General features: G+C 40.7%; 1 protein-coding gene and 1 pseudogene across 2 annotated transcripts in view; both read left to right on the forward strand.

The window, feature by feature from the left end:
- The window catches only part of PLPPR1 (phospholipid phosphatase related 1), a 305,507-nt gene that overhangs the window by 71,001 nt on the left and 214,631 nt on the right, over positions 1-19,875 (forward strand). The gene's annotated exons all lie outside the window — the stretch shown is intronic.
- The window catches only part of LOC306645557 (AP-2 complex subunit mu-like), a 32,470-nt pseudogene that overhangs the window by 10,212 nt on the left and 2,383 nt on the right, over positions 1-19,875 (forward strand). The window contains exon 3 of the transcript in view: positions 14,789-14,879. The product of the transcript in view is annotated as an AP-2 complex subunit mu-like (transcript). The remainder of the gene's footprint in view (positions 1-14,788; positions 14,880-19,875) is intronic.

Here is a 19,875-nt window from a genome sequence, read left to right on the forward strand (position 1 = left end):
TACTTTGTTCTTCCTCTGGGAGTATTTTTGATGCTTTTAACATGTCTGGTCATTTCTTTACTTTCATGCCATTTGCTGAAATGCCATTTTCTTAAATATACCATTCTTAACCTCCCATCAAAAGTAAAAATTTCCCAAGCACCTTGTTGGTTTTCTTTATAATACTTATTGTAGTTAGTAATCATTTGTTTATTTACTCCTTTTATCTGTTATTCCCACTAGGGTGTAAACTCACAATGCTAGGTGTGTTAGTCAGCTTTGTGTTACTGTGAGCAAAATACCTAAGCTTAGAGGAAGAAAAGTTTATTTTGGGCTAATGGTTTCAGAGATTCAGCCTGTGGTGAGCTGACTCCATTACTCTGAGCCTGAGGTGAGGCAGGACATTATATGGAGGAAAGCTTCTCAGCTCATGGCAGCCATGATACAGAGAGAGAGCAAGAAGCTAGGGACAAGGTATAGTCCAAGACCACAGTCCCATTGACCTACTTCCCCCAGCTACACCCTACCTTCCAACAGTTACCACCCAGAAGTCGATTCAAATGATTAATCCAGCAAATGAATTAATCACCCAATCAGGTCAGAACCCTAATTATTGCCTAAAAGTCCCATCTCTGAGCCTTTCTGCATTGGAGATCATGCTTTCAAAACATGAGCTTTTCAGGGGACATTTCTAAATGTCACACAACACGGTGTCTGGCATATAGTAGATGCTTAAAAATATTTTCTAAATTATGCCAGAAGCTCTGAGTAATGAGGAAATAATTATACTATGAAATGAAAACACCATTAATTGACATTAATATAAAGTTGTATATTTATGATTTTATGGTCATGTTTGACATAACACAAAGAATCATTATTATCCTATACTGACATTTTACATAACCTAACACTTTCTTGAATACTTTTAATGGACTATTCCAGTCAGCTATTGCTATACTATGTATTACTTTAAAACTTAGTGGCTTAAAGAAGCAATAGTAATTTTAATCATCTTTCATATATTTTGTGGGGCAAGAATTCCAGAAGTATTAGGCTAAGTTATGTTGTCTCAGAATTTCTCAAATGGTTATGGTCAAATGGTGTGGCCAGGGCAGGCATACAGTCTGCAGGTTTCAGGGGCACATGTTCCTAGGTGTGAGGCAGAAGAGCATGGACCTTTATGGCCTAGCCTTGACAGCCTTGCATCACTCCTGCTGTGTGCTCTTGGTTGGAACAGACACAACAGTTCTCCTAGTTTCAAGTGACATAGACCCTAATTTTGGACAGGAGGAGTGTCAACAGAATTTGTGGACATATATATATATAAACTGTCACACTAACCAGGAGAAAATGACTTTACAGGGTCTTTTAAGGAATTGTTATCACCAGAATGTCTCTCTCAACATACCCTTTTTACACTGGAATTAAACTGCATATTCTTTAATATTGCTTTGGCACATTTGGGGAAAAGAACCTTCTCAGAATAATTGGTCTTGGATCCCCAGCATTAATATTTGACATAACAAATTCTGTTTCCATTAAAATGTTGTTTAAAAAAAAAATGGAGCAAATGTTCTTTAGCTTGGTTAGAATTTCAGAAGAAGTAATTACCATGAATTCTAAGATGCTGCTTTATTAATCATCTCACCAAAATTATTTAAGGAGACATTTTAGAAGGTGCATAATTTGGATTTGAAAACTCACAAAATGTTATATGCTCAAAGCTTCAACATGCATAGCAAACATTAATCAAATATATAATGTAATCCCCTCCACCTTTTTCTTTATACTGAGACTTCATATATAGTTAGAAATATTATATTGTTCCAGTATAACCTTGAACAAGGAAAATAACATTTTAATAAATTGAAAAACAAATTTTTCTTTAGAAGAGTTTAATATTTGCAGAAAAGTTGCAAGAACATTTCAGAAAGTTCTTCAGTAACTCTCACCTGATTTCCCCCATTGCCGACCTTACCGTGATACAGGTATTGCAGTTGATAAACCAGTACCAATAGATGATTATTAATGGAAGTCCATACTTCATTCGGAGTTCTTAGTTTTTACCTAAATGTTTATTTTCTGTCCTAGGATCCCATTCAGGCTACCCCAGTACATTTACTTGTCATGTCTCCTTAGATTTCTCTAGACTTAGTTTTTTAAATCTTCCTTGTTTTCAGTGACCTTGACATATTTGAGGAGTGCTGATCAGGCATCTCAGGTCTCTCATAGGTCAGCCTTCACTTTGAGTTTGTTAGGTGCTTTTATCATGATTGGACAGGGGTTATGGGTTTGGGGGAGGAAGGTAGCCAGCCAATCCCATCATGTCATACCAAGACTGCCAACGTGACTTGTCACCACTGATGGTGACCTCAGTCGTTTGGATGAAATAATGCTTGTTGGACTTTTCTACTTTAAGAGCAGCTTTTGCCCCTGTCCCCTTCATCCTGTGGAAGGAAGTCATTGTGCCTATCACACTTCAAGAGTATGAGGGGAAGTGGCCGTCTAAACTTTTTGGAGTTCTTCTGTATAGAAGATTTTAAAATTCTCTCCTATTAATTTATAACCATCTATTCCAATCAGTGTGGACTCATGGATACTTATTTTAACATTGAGAAATAATCCAGTACTACCTTTTGTTGCTCAAATTGTTCCAGCTTTGGATATTGGAAGCTCTTTTGATTGGGTCCCATTTACATACCCTCATCAGTATTGTTTCTTTGAGCACTTTCTTCTTTGGTGACAGTAAAGATATTCCAAATTCATCTTTTATATTTTCTGCCCCTACCCTAGAATCAGCCATCTCCCCAGGGAGCCCTGTCTCTTTTAGTGGTGAGTGACCTACGTGCTGAGTGTGCTCTTGTTACTGGGTTTGGCTCACTGAATTTGCCCAGCCTGCCACCTCGTGCCATTTTTTGAACAACTACTCTGAGCAAGGCATTTTAGTTACATAAGATGAATTAATTCTCACCCTGTGCCATACTGCCCAGATAAGGAAATTCTCAGTAATGTCCAATGCCTTGCCTAAAGTATATAGCTTGTAAATAGCAAAGCTAAGGTTCAGGCTTTGTTCTCTGTGATATCTTGGCCGGTGCTCTTTCTGTCTTACAGTGTTACCTTGATCTGGTTTCACAGTCATGGATTCTGCCCCTCATTTTAGTCATCTGTTTTGTACTGTGGATGTGCAATACAATGTTTCTATTTCAGTGCAGATCACCAAAATAATGGTCTCAAAGTCAGGACCTACATCTGATGTACAAAAAAATCATCAACTTCATGTACTATCCCCATCATTAATCCTGAAGCTCTTGGATGGGATTTTGGGAAGTGGAGTCAATCAGAGGAGAAAATATTTGGTTCCTGAGACCAGAGGGTATTCACTTTATAAAACAGATGTAGTTTCTTCTCTTATAAACACTGCATGGTTAACAAAGATAATCAATAGAAATGTATGATTTCATTAATAACCAAAGAACTTTTAGAGGAGAGTGTGCATCAGCAATCCTTTGGAAGTTAAAGGATTGGTGATGTTGAACCAGGAAGACTTCTTCCAAGAACAAATATTTAAGTAATGATGAAGAGCATGAGGAATAAGCCTCTTCTCATTCTGCTGAGAGAAGTCATCACCCACCTCCTCAAACTGTCTGGAGTGGAGATAAAAATCTTTCCTAACTTTTCTAAAAATACCTCCTAAACTCTTCAGCACAACTAGAGTTCTTTGCTTCTTCTAGGTGGAAGTTGAAAATGTCAAAAGTGGCCAGGAAGACCAGGCAGTGTTCTATTAGGGTTAGGACTAAGACAGTAGTCGTAAGGACAGAAGAGCCATGTGCTTAAATCCCAGGCTTGGCTTGGTACCTATTAGCTGTGTGACCTTGAGTGAGTTCCTTAACCTCCCTGAGCTTCAGTTTCATTATTGTCTAAATGAGGAATAGCAACATCTTCCTTAAGGACTGTTAGGAAAATGAGCTGAGGTAAAGAATGTGTTTAGCATAATGCTGGGAAGGTATTCAATTATTAAAAGGTGTCTAAAATAAAAGTCAGTCCACAGAAGCTGAAATTATAATATAGCTTACTCTCTGTTATTAATGACAATAATAATAATTAAACATTTATTGAGCACATACCATGCACATAAGTCACTACACATGGTCCGTGACCTATGAGCCTATGATGGTTTGATTTACAGGTTTTTGACTTTACGATGGTGTGAAAGCAACACGCATCCAGTAGAAATCGTATTTGGAATTCCGATCATTTCCTGGTACAATACTCATTTGCAATGACAAGGAGCAACATGAGCCCTAGTCCTGTCAGCCACGTGATCATGAGAGAAAAACAACCTACAGTCCACAGCGTTCTGTGCTACTGAGCTATAATGTTTTGTAGGTTGGGTGAATGAAGTCCATCTTCAACTTAAATATTTTCAAGTGATGACAGGCTTACGAGGACATAACCCCATCATAAGTCCAGAAGCTTCTGTGTTCCAGCCACTTTACTATAGAATTGAATTGGTTATTCTACAAACAGCCTTTATAGTTGTGTTTCTAGGGAAAATACTTCTGCCTGTTAAGGTATGAGAGAGAAGATAGATGACTCACCAGTGTGAGGAAAGCCAACAGGGAAGCCCAAGCAGGTGTCAGTACACTGATGGAAAGCTGAGGGGAAGGAGATGGAGCAGATGGGCCTGAGTGTGGGTTTTGCACAAGGGTATCTGAAGTAGGATTTTCATCCCTCTTTGACAGCTTTGACAGGTTAGAATTTGTGGTAAAGATTTTGATATCTTTGTTCTCAAGCTTTGCTACAGTAGCCAGACCCCTGGGTGCATTGGGAGGGCAGAATTTGAGGGCTGCCTAATGCTCAAACATTTGGTATGTGTGAAGATACATAAACAAAGAGTCAGAAAAACACTCTCACTTCTCAGGTTGCCCTTGACTTGGTAGAAATGGAAAGCTGGTCTCACTGGCTCCATGATCCTTCCCCAATTACCAAGAGACAGATATGCTTGTGACTTACTAATTAGGTGGAACCATCTAATGACTTGATTGCTTTTGCAGTTCCACTAAGAAAGTGTGTGATTCATGTAAGGCAATCAAAACTATAGTCCACAGCTAACAAATGAGCAGACAAGGGTGCCATTCCTAGTGAGCATATCAAGTTTGCTTATTATGCACAAGGTAACAGGAGATAGGGAAAGGGGTGTATCCCCTGAAAGATGACTTTGGATTGTTGTCTATTATCTTGTGCAAACATTTCATAAAGTAAAACAAAGGCTTCTACCCAGGGTAGCTTTGGGAGCTGAGGGCAGAGGAGGAAATTAACCATTGGAAAGAGTTCCCGTGATGGTGCTTAGGCCCATCCAGGCTTTCCCTAGTGATTGTTGTTATTTTCCACGTGGATACTGTTCAGGAGAAAAGCAAGAGAACAAACCAGCAATTTTTTTTTTTAAAGCTGCAATGCTGCAAAATCTCATATTTAATATCAGTAGCATCTTCAATTTACTGGCCCCTGTTACTTGCAAGGTGCTGGATAAAACCACCTTTTCAAAAATCTTTCAGTAGATCAACCATCAATATGTCAGATACAATGCCTTTCATTTAAGAGATGAAGAAGTTGAAGCTGGAATATGAACATTCACCTGTCATTTCTAGAGCCCCTGATTGGAACCTCTGAGAGACAGACCTGTGTCACACCCAGGCAGTGCTGATGATGCTTTCAGCGATGTTTCTGAGTTAGAAGGACCCTAAGAGATCCCTGTAGAAGAACCGCAGAAACCTAGGGCCGGGGGAAGCTGCTGAAGACAAGGGTCAGCAAGTACAAAGCCCTGGAGGAAAAGCACAGCTGATGTGCTCAAGGGGATGAGCGAGGACAGGGTGTTTAGAGGGGGTAAGGAGAGGTGGCAGAGAGCCACTAGGGTCGTTGGTTCTTGGCTTTCCCTGTAAGCCAGGAACTGAGACCAGTGAGCCAGTTGCACTCATGCAAGTGACATGCATGGTGGCTTGGATGAGGATGAGAGCAGTGAGGTCATGGAAGGAGGGGACATTGTGATGGCAGCCAGAGGAAGATACTGCATTCAATAGATACTGGGTAGGAGAACTGGTAGTAAAATTGCTATTCTCAACGTGCTGCACAGGAAGTCACCTGGAGAGCTTGTAAATATGCAGATACCTCCTTCCCACCCCAGAACTCTGGATTTAGTTGGTCTGGGTGTGGCATTGTTGGTAGAAGAGAGAGGTATTTAAAGGTTCCCCAGGAGGCTCCAGTATAATCCAAGATTGAGACCCACTGACCCACTGTTTGTGATTGGCCATTTTTGTGGCATGTGGGCTGTCAGCGTCACCAAGGACTTTGTTGGAAATGCAGACCACCAGCTTTCGTTCCAGGTGATGTGTGTGCACACTGAAGTCTGAGAGAATGGCATTGCTCAGGTAACCCCTAGAGAAGAGGAGTTAGGGGAAAAGAGAAGGGAACAGCATTCTAAGCTGGAGAGATAACAGCACAGATGTCCAGAGGAGAGAGAACGGCGTTTAAGAACGGGAACTAGGTCTTATGGCTGAAGCACAGCCTACCAAGGGGCTATAGGACCAGTCTTTCCATATCGGCTAGATGTGTTTCTGCCTCAGAGTTTGGTCTGGGCTACTCCCTCTCTGCTTGATTCACATTCCTTCACCTCAAACAATACCTCCTCAGTCACAGCCTGTTCTTCTCTTCTCATTTTAATTGTCATTTTTCCTCTAAACCCGTCTCTCAGGTTCCATTATTTGCTCTATTTCCCCCATGACATTTGTAACCTTCCAACATGTTAAATGATTCACTTACTTTTATCTTTACTGTCTATCATCACACTAGAACGTAAACTCCATGAATACACAGATGTTACTTGTTTTCTTCACCGATATATCTTCCACCGCTGAGAACATGATCTGGCACTTAGAAGTGGTCCTTCCTATCTATCTGTTGAGTTAATGAATTAACTAACTTATAAAAATCTGGGTGGGGCATGCTTATCTTGGGGCTTGATTATGAAATCATTCAAGAATCTTTATAGGACTTTAAGTGAGTAAAGAACAAGATGAGATTTATATTTGATTTTAATTTTTTAAATGGGGATAATGGTTAAAAAGTGGTGTTTGGGGATGATAAATATGATTTCACTGTGGACAATGGGATAGAGAGGGAAAATATGGGGAATAAGGAAATTTTAGTATTGTATTAAATCAGATACTCACTTATTTGACATCTAGTGCCAAAACCATGAGGTTTGCCTCCCATTTTTGTGAGTATTCCTGGCTCGTATTCCTGCCTGAGTGACTCATGATCAGAGTGCTGTCCCCCCAAATTGTGACTAAAGCCCCAAACCTCTTTATTTTTGTGGCTTAGCCTGCTTCTAGGTCTTTGGAGGCTCCTTCACTCAAGGAAAAAAAATCTTGAGAGGAGTCTATGGGCCACCCAGCACGCCCACATGCATTCCAGTAGCTAGACTGCAATCATATGGCTACAGCTCACTGGGAAACACTGCCTGTGTGCCCAGGAAGAGGAAACTGGTTTGGTGTATCACTATTTACCTCTGCCACGGGTAGTAAAGGTGAGAAATAATAAAAATTGATTGAGGGAACAGTGAGGAAGATATGCATTTAGTAGATACTGGGCAAGTAGAATTGATTGTAAAATTGCCATTGCTTGGCCAGGAGTGGAGGGCTGGTAAAGATTACATTTTACAAATGTAATTGCCACCAGTGAAAAGATGTTTATACCATATACCATTCAAATCATGTTAATATTCCTCAGATCTTAATGGGCTTTTTGATATGGGGTAATTGCTTGAGTTGGAAAGTGCGATCCTTCCTCCCACCCCCAGGTGTTAGTAACCAGTTGAGAGGGTGAAGTGCTCTGGAGGTGTTAGCATCCCTATATCTTTGCTTTGATAATCAGCTGCCTGTCCTTTGTCCCTGTCTCATTTCGAGAAGGAGACAGGAGAAAGATGCTTTAGCAATTCGTTGAGAAGATACACAGAGAAGTTTAGAAACTTTTGCACCAATAGGAAAGTTATTCATTCTTCCAATATCTTAAAAATAATTTCATCATTTAGTGTACCAAATTAAAACGTGAAGAAAGCAAATTTCTCACTCTGTGAGGTTTAGGAATTCTTACTGGTTTATTAAGGGTTAACAATTCAGGCACACAATGGGAAAAACAGTCTTTTGTTTTATATGCCTACCTCGACAAATCTGAAAAATAAAAGATAGCTACCACTATTATGTAGATACAAGAAAGGAAATTGAGGAGGAATAGATCTAGGTCGGGTGAGATGAGCCCAAAGTAATAAATCATGGCATGTTTGTTTAGTACATCTCTACTTTAAAACTCTAATTTTTACTGGGTTATTCCTCAAAGGAACTTCCAATTCAATTGTAGCTCACCAATATAGGATTCTCAGTTGAAATTTGTTTTGCAGCCAATCTATTGCACAAATTGAGGCAGCTGTGCACAGCATGCGTTTCATTTCAACCACTATATAGTAAAGGGGTGTTATGCAAAGGACCACTAATCAGGGAAAAGGTTCTCTTCAATTGGCAACTTTTCAGGGCCTCATATAAAGGAAGATTTGCATGTTTCATTAAGAATGAACAAACCTATTGGTTTGTGAACAACCTGGATCATTTACATTTTCGAGTTAAAAGAATGCTTAGATGCTATTTCCAGTCCCATGTCTTCCCTCAGTTCATTAGCCTGAATAAACCAAGTTCCCTTGGTAGAGAAATTGATTGTCGAACCGTGGGTTTCTGGGGCCTGGTGGTTGCTGTGTACCCAGATAACCTTAATAAGATTAGCCTTGTCTTTTCCTCTGGGCTTTGAGGATGGCAATCTACCACATTCTCCAATTAAAACCCTTGTCACACTTGGCTTTTGTTTTGCTTAATTTTTACAATGTGTTCAGCTTGAAGAATAAAAGTAGATTGATCTGTTTCACTCACTCTGAGTTAAGTTGCTCCTTATGTGGATTTCCATGCTCTGGCTCATGTCTGTGTATCTGCACCAAAGCAGCCGGTGCTAATCTATATGAATCTATTTTATGGGGAGAGAAGAAAGAAGATGAAACCATGAATATTAATATTCTATTATGTAATGATATTCTGAACACATGCACCATAGAAATCACAAAATGAGGAAGAAAGAATCTTGGGATCAGTGGTATAATTCCTGTCCCAAAGAACAGAAGCCAGGAAAGAGCATAAAACAAACTGTAATTCCAGGCCTGGCCAGAGTCACAGAATGTGGCTCTGAGGTCTCAGCTCTCAGTAGTGAAGTCCTAGGAGGTGTATTGATACATCAAGAAAAGTGAATATGGCATCCTGTGTCTTTGTGGATCAATAAAGTGCCAGACATGAACTTGATGGTTTGTGAATGCTGTATGTCAGTTCATGTGTCAGCCATTATGGAAATCAAGTATGTCACTGAGTGCAACATTTCCTTTTTCCTGGAAGGAATTATGAGACGTGGATCTAATTGATGAGCATGGAATTTTGTATCTCATTAGTCATCATAACTCCCTGATTTTTCTCCCAAAGGAAAATGCATTCCAGAGAGGCAAAGCAACTTCAAAATAACCCCATTAATTAATGACTGTGTTTTTGCCACATTTTTTGATAGTCCATTTTCAATAACAGGTCCATAGTCTTCCTCTCTTTGAATAAGCATCAAGTCTCTGTCTGCTCTTAAAGAAAATATTTCCCTTGAGAACGTGGGGCAGTGTAGACCGTCAGAGAAACAGGCTTCCTTTCTTGAACTGTGACTCCTTGCTCCTGTTCTCTTTGATGGGTATGTTGGTCATTGATTCATTTGTAACCATGGAATATCCCTGTGTGGTTGGTTTTCTGTGAGGTTTAACAGGGCAGCAGAGAGGCGTGTGTGAGAATGTTTGTGTACTGAGTGGGGCAAAGGATTACACCAGTGACCCAGAAGATGGTCCCCACTGTAGAAGCATCCTTGGTACGAAGGTGTCGTGGGTAGGACTACAGTCCAGGCTTATGAAGCGTCATTAAAACCCCCACCCCGGGTCTGGTTCTGAAGTGCAGTGTTTTACTTCCTTTCCCAACCAACAGAAATTGAGGCAGATCACTTGCTGTGTGCCACAAAATTTGAAGCAAACATTAAACATCTCCTGAAAATAAATCCCCATGGCCAACAGTTGTGAGACGCCATTCAAATGAAAGTCATACAAATTGGTTTTTTTTTTTTTATCTTTTATCTTTTTTTCTTTTTTGGGTAAGAGCTGCAGCACAGATTGTTGTTTAATAATCGAGTGTCTAAGGGAAGAGAATTTTTATGTTTTAGGTGAGAACTGAGTTATTCAAATGGCCCTAACAGCATTTTCAAAATATCTTGGAAGCCAGCATTTCCTATTAAAGATTTGCGGTTCAGTGACTCATTAAAGGTCATATGCCTGGGGTCACAGATGCCTGGATCACAGCTCCTTATCAAACTAAATTTAGTTTCATTTAAAAGTATGTTTAATCTGCTCACAACATGGTTGCTCTTATTACAAAATACCTTGATTGTCTCTGTTAGAAGAAGGCTAATATTACTATATTCATTCTCTGCTTAGCTCAACTTTCTACCAGCTTTGTGCTAAATTGTACCTCCTGGTCTAATTTTCTAATTACCAAAGACGTGTGGAATAAATTTTCTAATTACAGATAGCATAGGGAACACAAGGTTCTTGGATGAGAGTAATGGAAAGTGATCAGCAGAGGTGGAGGTGTCAGGTGCCTGCCTGGCTAATAATGGACGTCCTCTTACGACTCAAAAACTCTCAGTGCAGATCTGCTCTCCTCCACAGATTTATTTTTTCATCCCCAAATTATTCATCCTTTGCCTCCAATTGCCACAGGTAAACCACAGCCAGAGGAAGTGCCTGCCCACATGGCCCTTTCTCTCAGGAGGAGAGATAGATAAAGTGCTGAAAAGCAAATAATTGTCGCCTACCTCCAGATGAAGAGCAGCACCAGTTAAAGAAAATAAAATAGGACAATGGTGTAGATAGAGTGGTTGGGTGGGGAGTTCCTGAAGCTAGGGTGGTTGAGGAGGCCCTTCTGAGAAGGTCAAGGTCAAGGAGAGAGCAAGCTTAGGTAGAGGGAACTGAAGTGCAAAGACGTTGGAACTAGAACCACTCTGAGGAGCTGAGGCTCAGGGAGACCAGTACAGCCAAGCATTGTGGGTGAGAGATGATGCTAGAGATCTGATGGCCCTGAGCGGCGACAGATGCAGTAGTTCTCAAAGTGTGGTCCCTGGACCAGCATCATCAGCATCATCTGAGAATTTGTGATCAGTGCATAGTCTCAGGTTCCACCCGGACTCACTGAGTCAGAGTCTCTGGGGTGCAACTTGGCAGTCTGTATAATTCTGATATATGTACCCAGCTTAAGACCCGCTGTTCTAGAGCCTTGTTGATTGTGGTGAGGAATTTGAATTTTATTTTCTATGGGAAGGTTTTAAGCAGGAGAGTGAAATAATGTTACTTAGGTTTTGAGAAATAACTTTGGCCTTTGTGACAAGAACGGACAGATTAGTACTTACTCATTAATATATTTATTCTGACTAAAAATTGTAACTCAGTGGGAAAGAACAATTAGCAGACACATGCCGAGCTCTGTTTACTTTTATTATGGAGGATAATTGTGTTCAATCTCATGCCTGAATTCCAGATGTTGGTACCTGAAAATGCAAATAGTAATCCCCTGCTGTGAGATGTCAGATAACTAAAATTCAAACATACAAGTGGAAATGCAAACCCATTATCAATTGTCTTCAGGCACTAATGTCTTAAGCAGGGCAGATTTTCTAGTTGAAAAAAAAAATGGCTATAGCAATGGGATTAATTAGGACAGTTATAAATTAATATTAGTTGTCAATTTTATTCTGGATGTTAGCTTAGATTTGGAAGGGTGTGTGCATGCATGCACGTGTATGTAAAACATTTCTTGAGTGAGAACTTAACCTTTCTATCACAAAATTACTCTGGATATTTACAGTCTTCAAAGAAGGTTCTAGAGCACATATTCTTAACTACAAATTACCTCTGCCATTTTCCCTTTACATCTCTATTTCCTTTTCCAGTTTATGCCTAGTATAGGTATATAGGGATGTCTTGTCTGTGTCACGACTATCACAGGTATACATTTATCACCTCCTATTACTGGAGATTTTGCCTTCTGTAATATGCCCTTGTTGGTCTGTGCTAGCATCCCCATGTAGTGTTAAGGCTGCTTTTTTAAAAGGGCAAATCTCTCACATACTGTTGATGCCATAATCAGACAAACTAATCCCAAATAAATGCTGCTTCTACTTCTCCATGTGCCACCCACAGATACTGTGAAAAAAGCCACTCTCCATTCCCACTGATGCCCCTCTGTCCTTGGGGCTTGGGATGCCTAGGAGGTTAATTCTCTTTTGTTACCAGCCCCTGCATCTCCCATGCACCTGTCTTAACCCAAGCATTTGAATTTCTCTTTGAAATTTTGCTGCCCTTGTTTCTGCGGTTGACTTTACATGTGTTACAGCCACGTGCACTCATATTAAAAGGCATACTTTAATCCAAGTGGGGATGCACATTAAGTTACCTTAAGCCTGTAGCAGACTGTCTGGTAGCAAGAGGTTTATTGGAGAATGTGTTCAGAACACACCTCTGAGCAAGAAGGAAGCTGACGCTCCAGAGAGAAGAGGGAGCTTTAGTACCTCACCACAGAGGCCTCAGATTCCATTCAGGAGCCCCTGAGCTGGGAGAGACCTTCCTAGGCAAAGGGGCTGAGCCTAGGAACCCTGGGTTACCTGCCTTGTGTGCAGACTACCCCCATAGAGGGGCCTAACCTGGGGAAATTCTTAAGAGGGACACAGGTGGAAAGGGGTGACTTAGTTCTGAAGGGCGGGGAAGAGGACAGGACTGAATTCAGTACATTTACAGAAAGAACTTCATTTTTGTATGTGAGGGGAAAATAATTTGTGAATATTTATGATCATTCCCTTTCATGCTTTTGATGAGCTAATTGGTGGTAGGTGGGAAGTAGACCTGAAGGAGCTAGGGGAAGTCAAATGACTTTACCTGTGCAAAGAGAGAGTCTGGAAGGGAGGAGGAGAAGGTTCTGGAAGGCTCCAGGTGGAGAACAAAAGGCTGCCAATGAGGCCAAGTTCTGAGAGGTGACAGAAAAGTAGGGTCTGTATTGTAGGGTGACCGGGTGGATGTTTTTCCTCACAGAACGTCTGATATCAGCATTTTCTTACTTTTTTCTATGGCTGGGAATCCAATCTCCAGGGAAGTCTCTTCTAATCTGCCTGGCTGCCAAACTCTGGGAGCTGAGATGTGCAAAAGGACTGAGGTCTGAACATTCAGTGTGCCAGTGCTGTGACTGTCCATTGTTTTCACTAAGGGGCCTGCTCTCAACCAAACCTGTGGCCTGCTCAGACGCCCTTTGTTTTCTTTCCTAGAAATAAAGTTCCAGACTCTGCCAAGACAGAAGAAGTACAATAGCAAAAGATGTTGAGGGGGGAAAAAAAGATGTTGGGAGGCAATACTTCTTAGACCTATCTCTAAAAAATCTCTTCTTTTGGGCCTATCTTCTTTCCCTCTCAGACATATCTGGTGCCATGATTCCTAAGCCCACAGGGACTTCTGCAACACAGAATTTCTTGTCTTTTCCTGCTGCTGCTTTAAAATTCTGCTTTCTTGAGTCTGCCAAGTCAGTTACCACCTGTTTTAGTCAGCTTTGTGTTGCTGTGACCAAAAGATCCAATGAGAATAATTTAGAGGAGAAAAAGTTTATTTTGACCCACAGTTTCAGAGGTCCAGTCCATGGTGGGCCAACTCCATTGCTCTGGGTGTAGGAGGCGGCAGATGGGCATGGCAGAGGAAAGCTGTTCGGGTCATGAGAGCCAGGAAGCAGAGAGAGCACTCCACTCACCAAAATATAAACCCCAAAGGCAGGCCCCCAGTGACCTGCTTCCTCCAGCCAAACCCTACCTGCCCATAGTTACCACCCAGTTAATCTGTTCAAGTGAATTAATCCACAGATTAGGTTACAACTCTCATAACTCAATCCTTCCACTTCTGAATGCTTGTCTCACACAAGAGGCTCTTGGGGGATACCTCATATAAAAACCATAACACCACCCATCCCTTCACTTCCTGCCAGCATTTTAGTTTTTCATCTCCTTTCCCATTTTCCTTTGTGAGTTAATGCATTGAAAAAAATCCTTTACTTGGGAGTTAATGGATTTTGGGAGGGAACAGAAATAAATGCCAGTGTTTAATTTACCATTTTAAGTCAGAAGAGCCTTCGAACTTATTTTCTCCTCTCTAGTCTCTGAATTGGGTTAAGAGAAGTAGAGAGTTATATGAATTTTGGCATCCACAGCCCTATGATTCCTCATTAGAAATAGCTGCAGTTAACTTAGATTAAAAATCTTCTTCCCTCTGTGTTACATACTGGCATGATCCAATTCTGTTTCTGCTTGCCATAAGATGAGCAGGGATGTATTTAAATCTCAGAAAGGGAAATGGAGATTAGATAATAGCAGAAATCTCCTGACTGTGTGGGATGTTGAAATGTGCTATCAGGGGAATCCACTGCAGCTTGGGAGTAGCTGAATTGACAAAGAGCTAGGAGCAGAAGCATAGCTCTTAACTTGGCTGGCATTGCCTTTGTAAAGCACAGCAATTAGTGCAGGAAAAAGCACACTCCTCTTCTGGATTAAGAAATAGCTGCGATTTTAAGCAGATGCAGTGCTCTCATTGATGCCTATTTGGATGTTGCAGAGCTGTCCCTGAGATCAAGTTGCTCACATCTAATCAGGGCCTGGGCTTCATTGTTGAGAGTGGCAGGCAGAGCTGCTTCCAGGTGGACAGGGTAACTCGGTGAGGACCATGGAGGGGAGATAGAGGGGAGGTGTCTCTACCACCCAGTGTCACAAACATCTACCTGTTCATAAGATATCTTCCTAATTTGTTGGAAAAGCGATGGCTGGTGACCCCTCTACTTTTATAGAATCATTTGCTTTTCTTCTCTGTTATCCTTTATTTTATGTATGATACAATTTCACCTGAATATTTGAATATTTTGGGGGTAATTTTTTTATGGTGAGGATGAAGATGTTGTGATGAGCAGGAAAGCCTTTTGTTTTTTCAAGGAGAAGATTATTATTATTATTATTTTTTTTTTTTTTTGGTAAGCACAGTTTACCACTGGGGAGTCCTCTTAGGTATTTGTGTGTTTTTGCAAATTGAGAGGCCAGTGGCCATCAGGAGAGAAGCCATCCTTGCCATGCATGAAATTGAATTGGATTATATTTAACTACTAAGTTAAACTCGTGAAAATGAAGTTGTCATTTACTACTTCGCACTGAAAACTTGACGGCTTCCTGCCTTTCTTTGGAATACAGCCTTGATAAAATGCTTATTTATTTCTCCAGGATGTTCTAATCCCACATTTCTAGCAGCATTGTTGCTCAGGAGTATAGGTCATAGGTTTTGAGGTGAAACAGTCTTGGGTGCAAATGTGTGCAACTTTGATTAAGCTAGCTAATTTCTCGAATTCTCAGCCTCCTTATTTGTAAAATAGGATGTGTTAGTATTTCTCTTGGGGTGGCTGTGAGGATTAAATGAGCAAATATGAGTGAATTACTCAGCATGTACCAATGCAAGACGGCTGCTGTCATCACCATTCAAAGAAGGGACTGTCAGAGGGAGGAAAGGTAGAAAGAGGTGTTTGAGAAGAGGCTTGGGAGTGAGCAAAGATGAGGCCCAGCCTTCTCCTGTGGAATCCTGTTTAACACCTATGTGAACTTGGTTCCATGGCACAGATGAGCAAATCCTGCTTTATGAAATGTCCATTAGTTTCCTCCTAGAGTTTATCTTATCACCCACCAGCCATCTTTGTCAGATCCCAGGACAAAGCTCAGAAAAGTATCATGAAGGACTTCCACATCTCATTCACAAGAACGCTTCTTCCTTGCCTGTGCCTCTCCTGCCACACTAAACAGGCAGGAAACACTGTTACTATTGAGATAACCCCAGGAGAACACCAACAATTCTAAATTTATCATTTTAACTAAAATGTCATGAAAGTCCAAAATATTCACAAGAGGACTTGTGCAAGGTAGTAATTTATGCACATGTAAAAGTATCAGTATTCCAAACCTTCTAGCTAATATACTTTCAAATCTGGAGAGAGTCATTAAAAAAAAAAAAAAAAAAAGCAAAGTTGAGCTAGGAAAAGAAAAGGCTTCAAAGGATTAGTGATTCAGAACTGGGTTCCTAGCTTTAAAAAAAAAGAAAAAAAAAGGTAATGCAAAACTAACTGAAGAAAATAGCACTTAGTAAGCAAAGCCGTTGCTTTATATATCAAATCAAATGCATTTCATGCAGAAGCAGGAACCTTTTAAATAAATGCAATGAAGCTTCCTTTAAGCATTTACTCCAGGGACTAACAAAAATCAATTGGCTTCTCAAGGTAGATCTTTAATAAAAGATTAAATCAAAATGGTATTGAAAACTGCATCCATACCATAAAGAAGTGGCCCCTTAAGAGGGATGATAATTCACCATGCAGAATCTTTAGGACAGGTTCCATCATCTGTTCTAAAGGAGAGGATTCAATTGAGGCCTGCCACATTGAATACCAAAGTCTATTCTTCTATATGTTTACTTATTAAAGATCAGATTCTTTATCTTAAATAACCGAGAGAGGGAAGAGTATTTCCAAGCCTCATAATAACAAGAGTGAGTATATTTATGTGTAACTCTCAGGAGAACTCCACTTGGCGGATACAGCCTAATTAATCTTTACAGCTGGTCTGTAAGGAGGACACAGTTTTAATGTGCCCCAATCTGTACATCTAATAGTGGAGGAACACAGAAGATAAATTGTGTTTGCCCTGAATGGCTGTTTTAGAAGAGTTCTCTATGGTCACGTAATGAAGCCTATTCTAGGCTTTTTGCACAGGGGATTGGACTCAGCTTGCTGGGGTGGGATTCCCAGGAGGCCTTTGAATCAGGGGAAATCTGTTAGAAATGTTCAGGCAGTTCCAGCTCTTGAAGGAGCATCGCAGTCTTCGCTATGCTTTGGGGATCAGCAAGGGCCCACACTCTCTTCTGAATTCCAGGGACTGGGTAGGTTAGAGAGGCTGTACACCAGCAAGGTACATGGTGAAAATTCCTATCAAAGGGGAGAGAAGGACTGAAACTCGGTTGTGCCTCACCAGACACTGGATGGGGTGTATTAAGCAGTGTGGTGATGATCCATGATGGTGGTGATGACAGTGTCAGGGACAACTTCCACTGAGTGTTGCTCCTGTAGGCCCAGATCCAAGGGCTCTATTTGCTGTGTCTTCTTTAATTAATACAATATTCTGTGAAGTTGGTAGAATTTTTATACCCCGTGTACAGGGAAGGAAGTAAAATCCCTGGCTTTTGTGGGAAGAGAATAAAATGAGAAATCAGAGCTTTATAAAAGGAGTTGTGCTTTGCTAATGCAAGAGGTGGCGATTCACTTTGCAATGCTTCTTTGACCTTTTCACAATCTAGTCCAATTTTTGATTCAAGGGTCTCCTTGGGAAGTGGTGGCAGGAACTAGACTGGGTATTGAGCTCTGAGAAGTGAAAATGGCCTGGTTTCATTTTAGATTGGTCTACAAACCTAAATGCTTTCAGGGAAAGCCATGCAGCCTGACTGTGCTGAATCTGACAGGGTCTGAGGCCAACTGGAGAGGACATATCTAAATTAAAATAAACAGCAGCAACAAAAATCCCTACTGCATAAGCAGAACCCCTTTCTGATCTGGCTTAGGCCTGGCAACTATGTGAAACTTATGGACTAGATACATTCTAATTTCTTGACTAATAAGATGCTTTCTCTGATTTTTCATATTAAAATGAAGGCAGAGTAGCTGTACCTCTCTGATACGAAAGCTTCAATATAGAGACTTAGAGGCTTAGGAACTGCTGATGGCCATGACCTCCAGCTTTAAGGCTGCCCATGTAGTGAGAATGGAGAAGGCTCAGAGCAGCAGAGACAGGAGCATACGTGAGCAAGAGTCCAGATGGCATTTATGTCCCTGGCCCTAGCTGTCACGAAGCCCCTGTGGTACATTCCCCACAATTTGGTTGTTCAGCAGTTTTCTTCAAGTAAGAGAAAAATATCCTCTAGAATATCTTTCTGAGATATTTCTCCTCCTTTGGCCAAAGTTAGTTGAAGTTGTGTTTCAGTCACGTGCACCTAAAAGTATCTAACTTATTTATAGGGCTGCCCGTGAGGTCAGTAGGAGATGAGGGAGATTGGGGAGATATCCACAGGGTACAGGGCCCATTGACACTCATAATCCTAAAGGCGAAGACCTGGGGTCTTAGAAACAGTGAAGTTCAACATTAGAAGCCAAAAGAGACCATAGGCAATGGGGGAAAACTGACATAAGATGTAAGTTCCTATTTGGATCTGAATCTGTAATTAATGAACCTTTTTCAGAAAGTTGTTGGAAAGGGTTCTGGTAGGGCCAGCTCTCAGGAGGAGGGGAAAGAGCTGGAGGCACCAGAGTAGCCTATAAACTTACTTCCTTAGTTTGCCCCCAGAACTCACTCTGGCTTTTTTGGGTTCCTGTTCCCTCACTGGAGGTGGAGCAAGGGACTTTACTGGTCCATCTTAAAATGAATCTGAACTCTAAGTGTATGTCTGCCTTGTTCTTGGTCTGAGGGGGAAACTTTCAGTCTGTCCTCATTCAGTCTGTTTCTTGTAGATGCCTTTCATCATACTGAGAACGTTTCCTTCTGTTTCTAGTTTGCTGAGTGTTCTTGTCATGAAAGAGTATTTGACTTTATGAAAAGCTGATTCTGTAGCTTTATCTTGCAATCCATCAGTATGGTTTATTATGTTAATTGGCCTACTGTTTCTTTCTTTCTTTTTTTTTTTTTTTTTTTTTTTGCCTACTATTTCTAAAGTAGGTAGCCTCCTGAATGTGAGGACATGTACCTTTGTGGATTTGATTACATCATCACTTGAGTCCTCTGGAAGCAGATATTAAGGGTATCTGGGTTTCTGGGGGTTTGACAGGCTGATGGGTGGTCAAACTCTGTGGGAGAGAAAGGAGAAGGAAGTCCTGCCTGGAAGGATGATCTGGGCCCCTCATCAGTCTGTCAATCACATCGCCACTCACAGACATCTGAGATTCTGACCCAAGTTTTGTTGCAGGCATCAAAGGTTTGAATCCCAGAGGAGAACAGAAGTGCATGGATAACCCTCATACCCTGTGGTCACAGTCATGCATAGTAAGCTAATAGCCACAAATTTCAGAAGCAGGTCACATCTTAGCAGCACAAAGCAGTCTATACTCACCATATCCTGAGACTTTGGTGACCCATCTAACCTTTATCTCATGAGAGGCAGGGCTTCCCCATATCAAAAGATCATTTAAGAATAGGTTCCTGTTATCATTGATGACAAACACTTACAAATATAGGAAGTGAACTATCACTGATGTGATGCTCCCTTCATTTGAGAAAGGGAATTTTTTAAAACAAGGACTTGAAAATGTACTTTAACATGTCTGTTTTATTTTACATCTTTTTATTCTGCAGTCTTTTCTCACCTTTATCTTAATTTTCCAAAAGCCTCCATATATATAATTGAGAGACCCTGCAGAAACTGTGGGAAAAAAAAAAAAGAAAAAAAGATTTTAAAGTCACATCCTTTTTCTATCAAAAGAAGTGTTTATTATTCTAGGGTAAATACCCGGCTTACTGTGGGTTTGGCTTTTTATTACTCTGGTTTTGTTATTCTAGTCTCACTTTAGTTGGCCTCTAAAACTCACATAGGCTGGGTTGAATTTTTTTTCTTTGTTCTCAGAATGTGGTATA

Source organism: Sciurus vulgaris (assembly GCF_902686455.1).
Source record: "Sciurus vulgaris genome assembly, chromosome: 15".
In the NCBI taxonomy this organism is placed as follows: domain Eukaryota; kingdom Metazoa; phylum Chordata; class Mammalia; order Rodentia; family Sciuridae; genus Sciurus; species Sciurus vulgaris.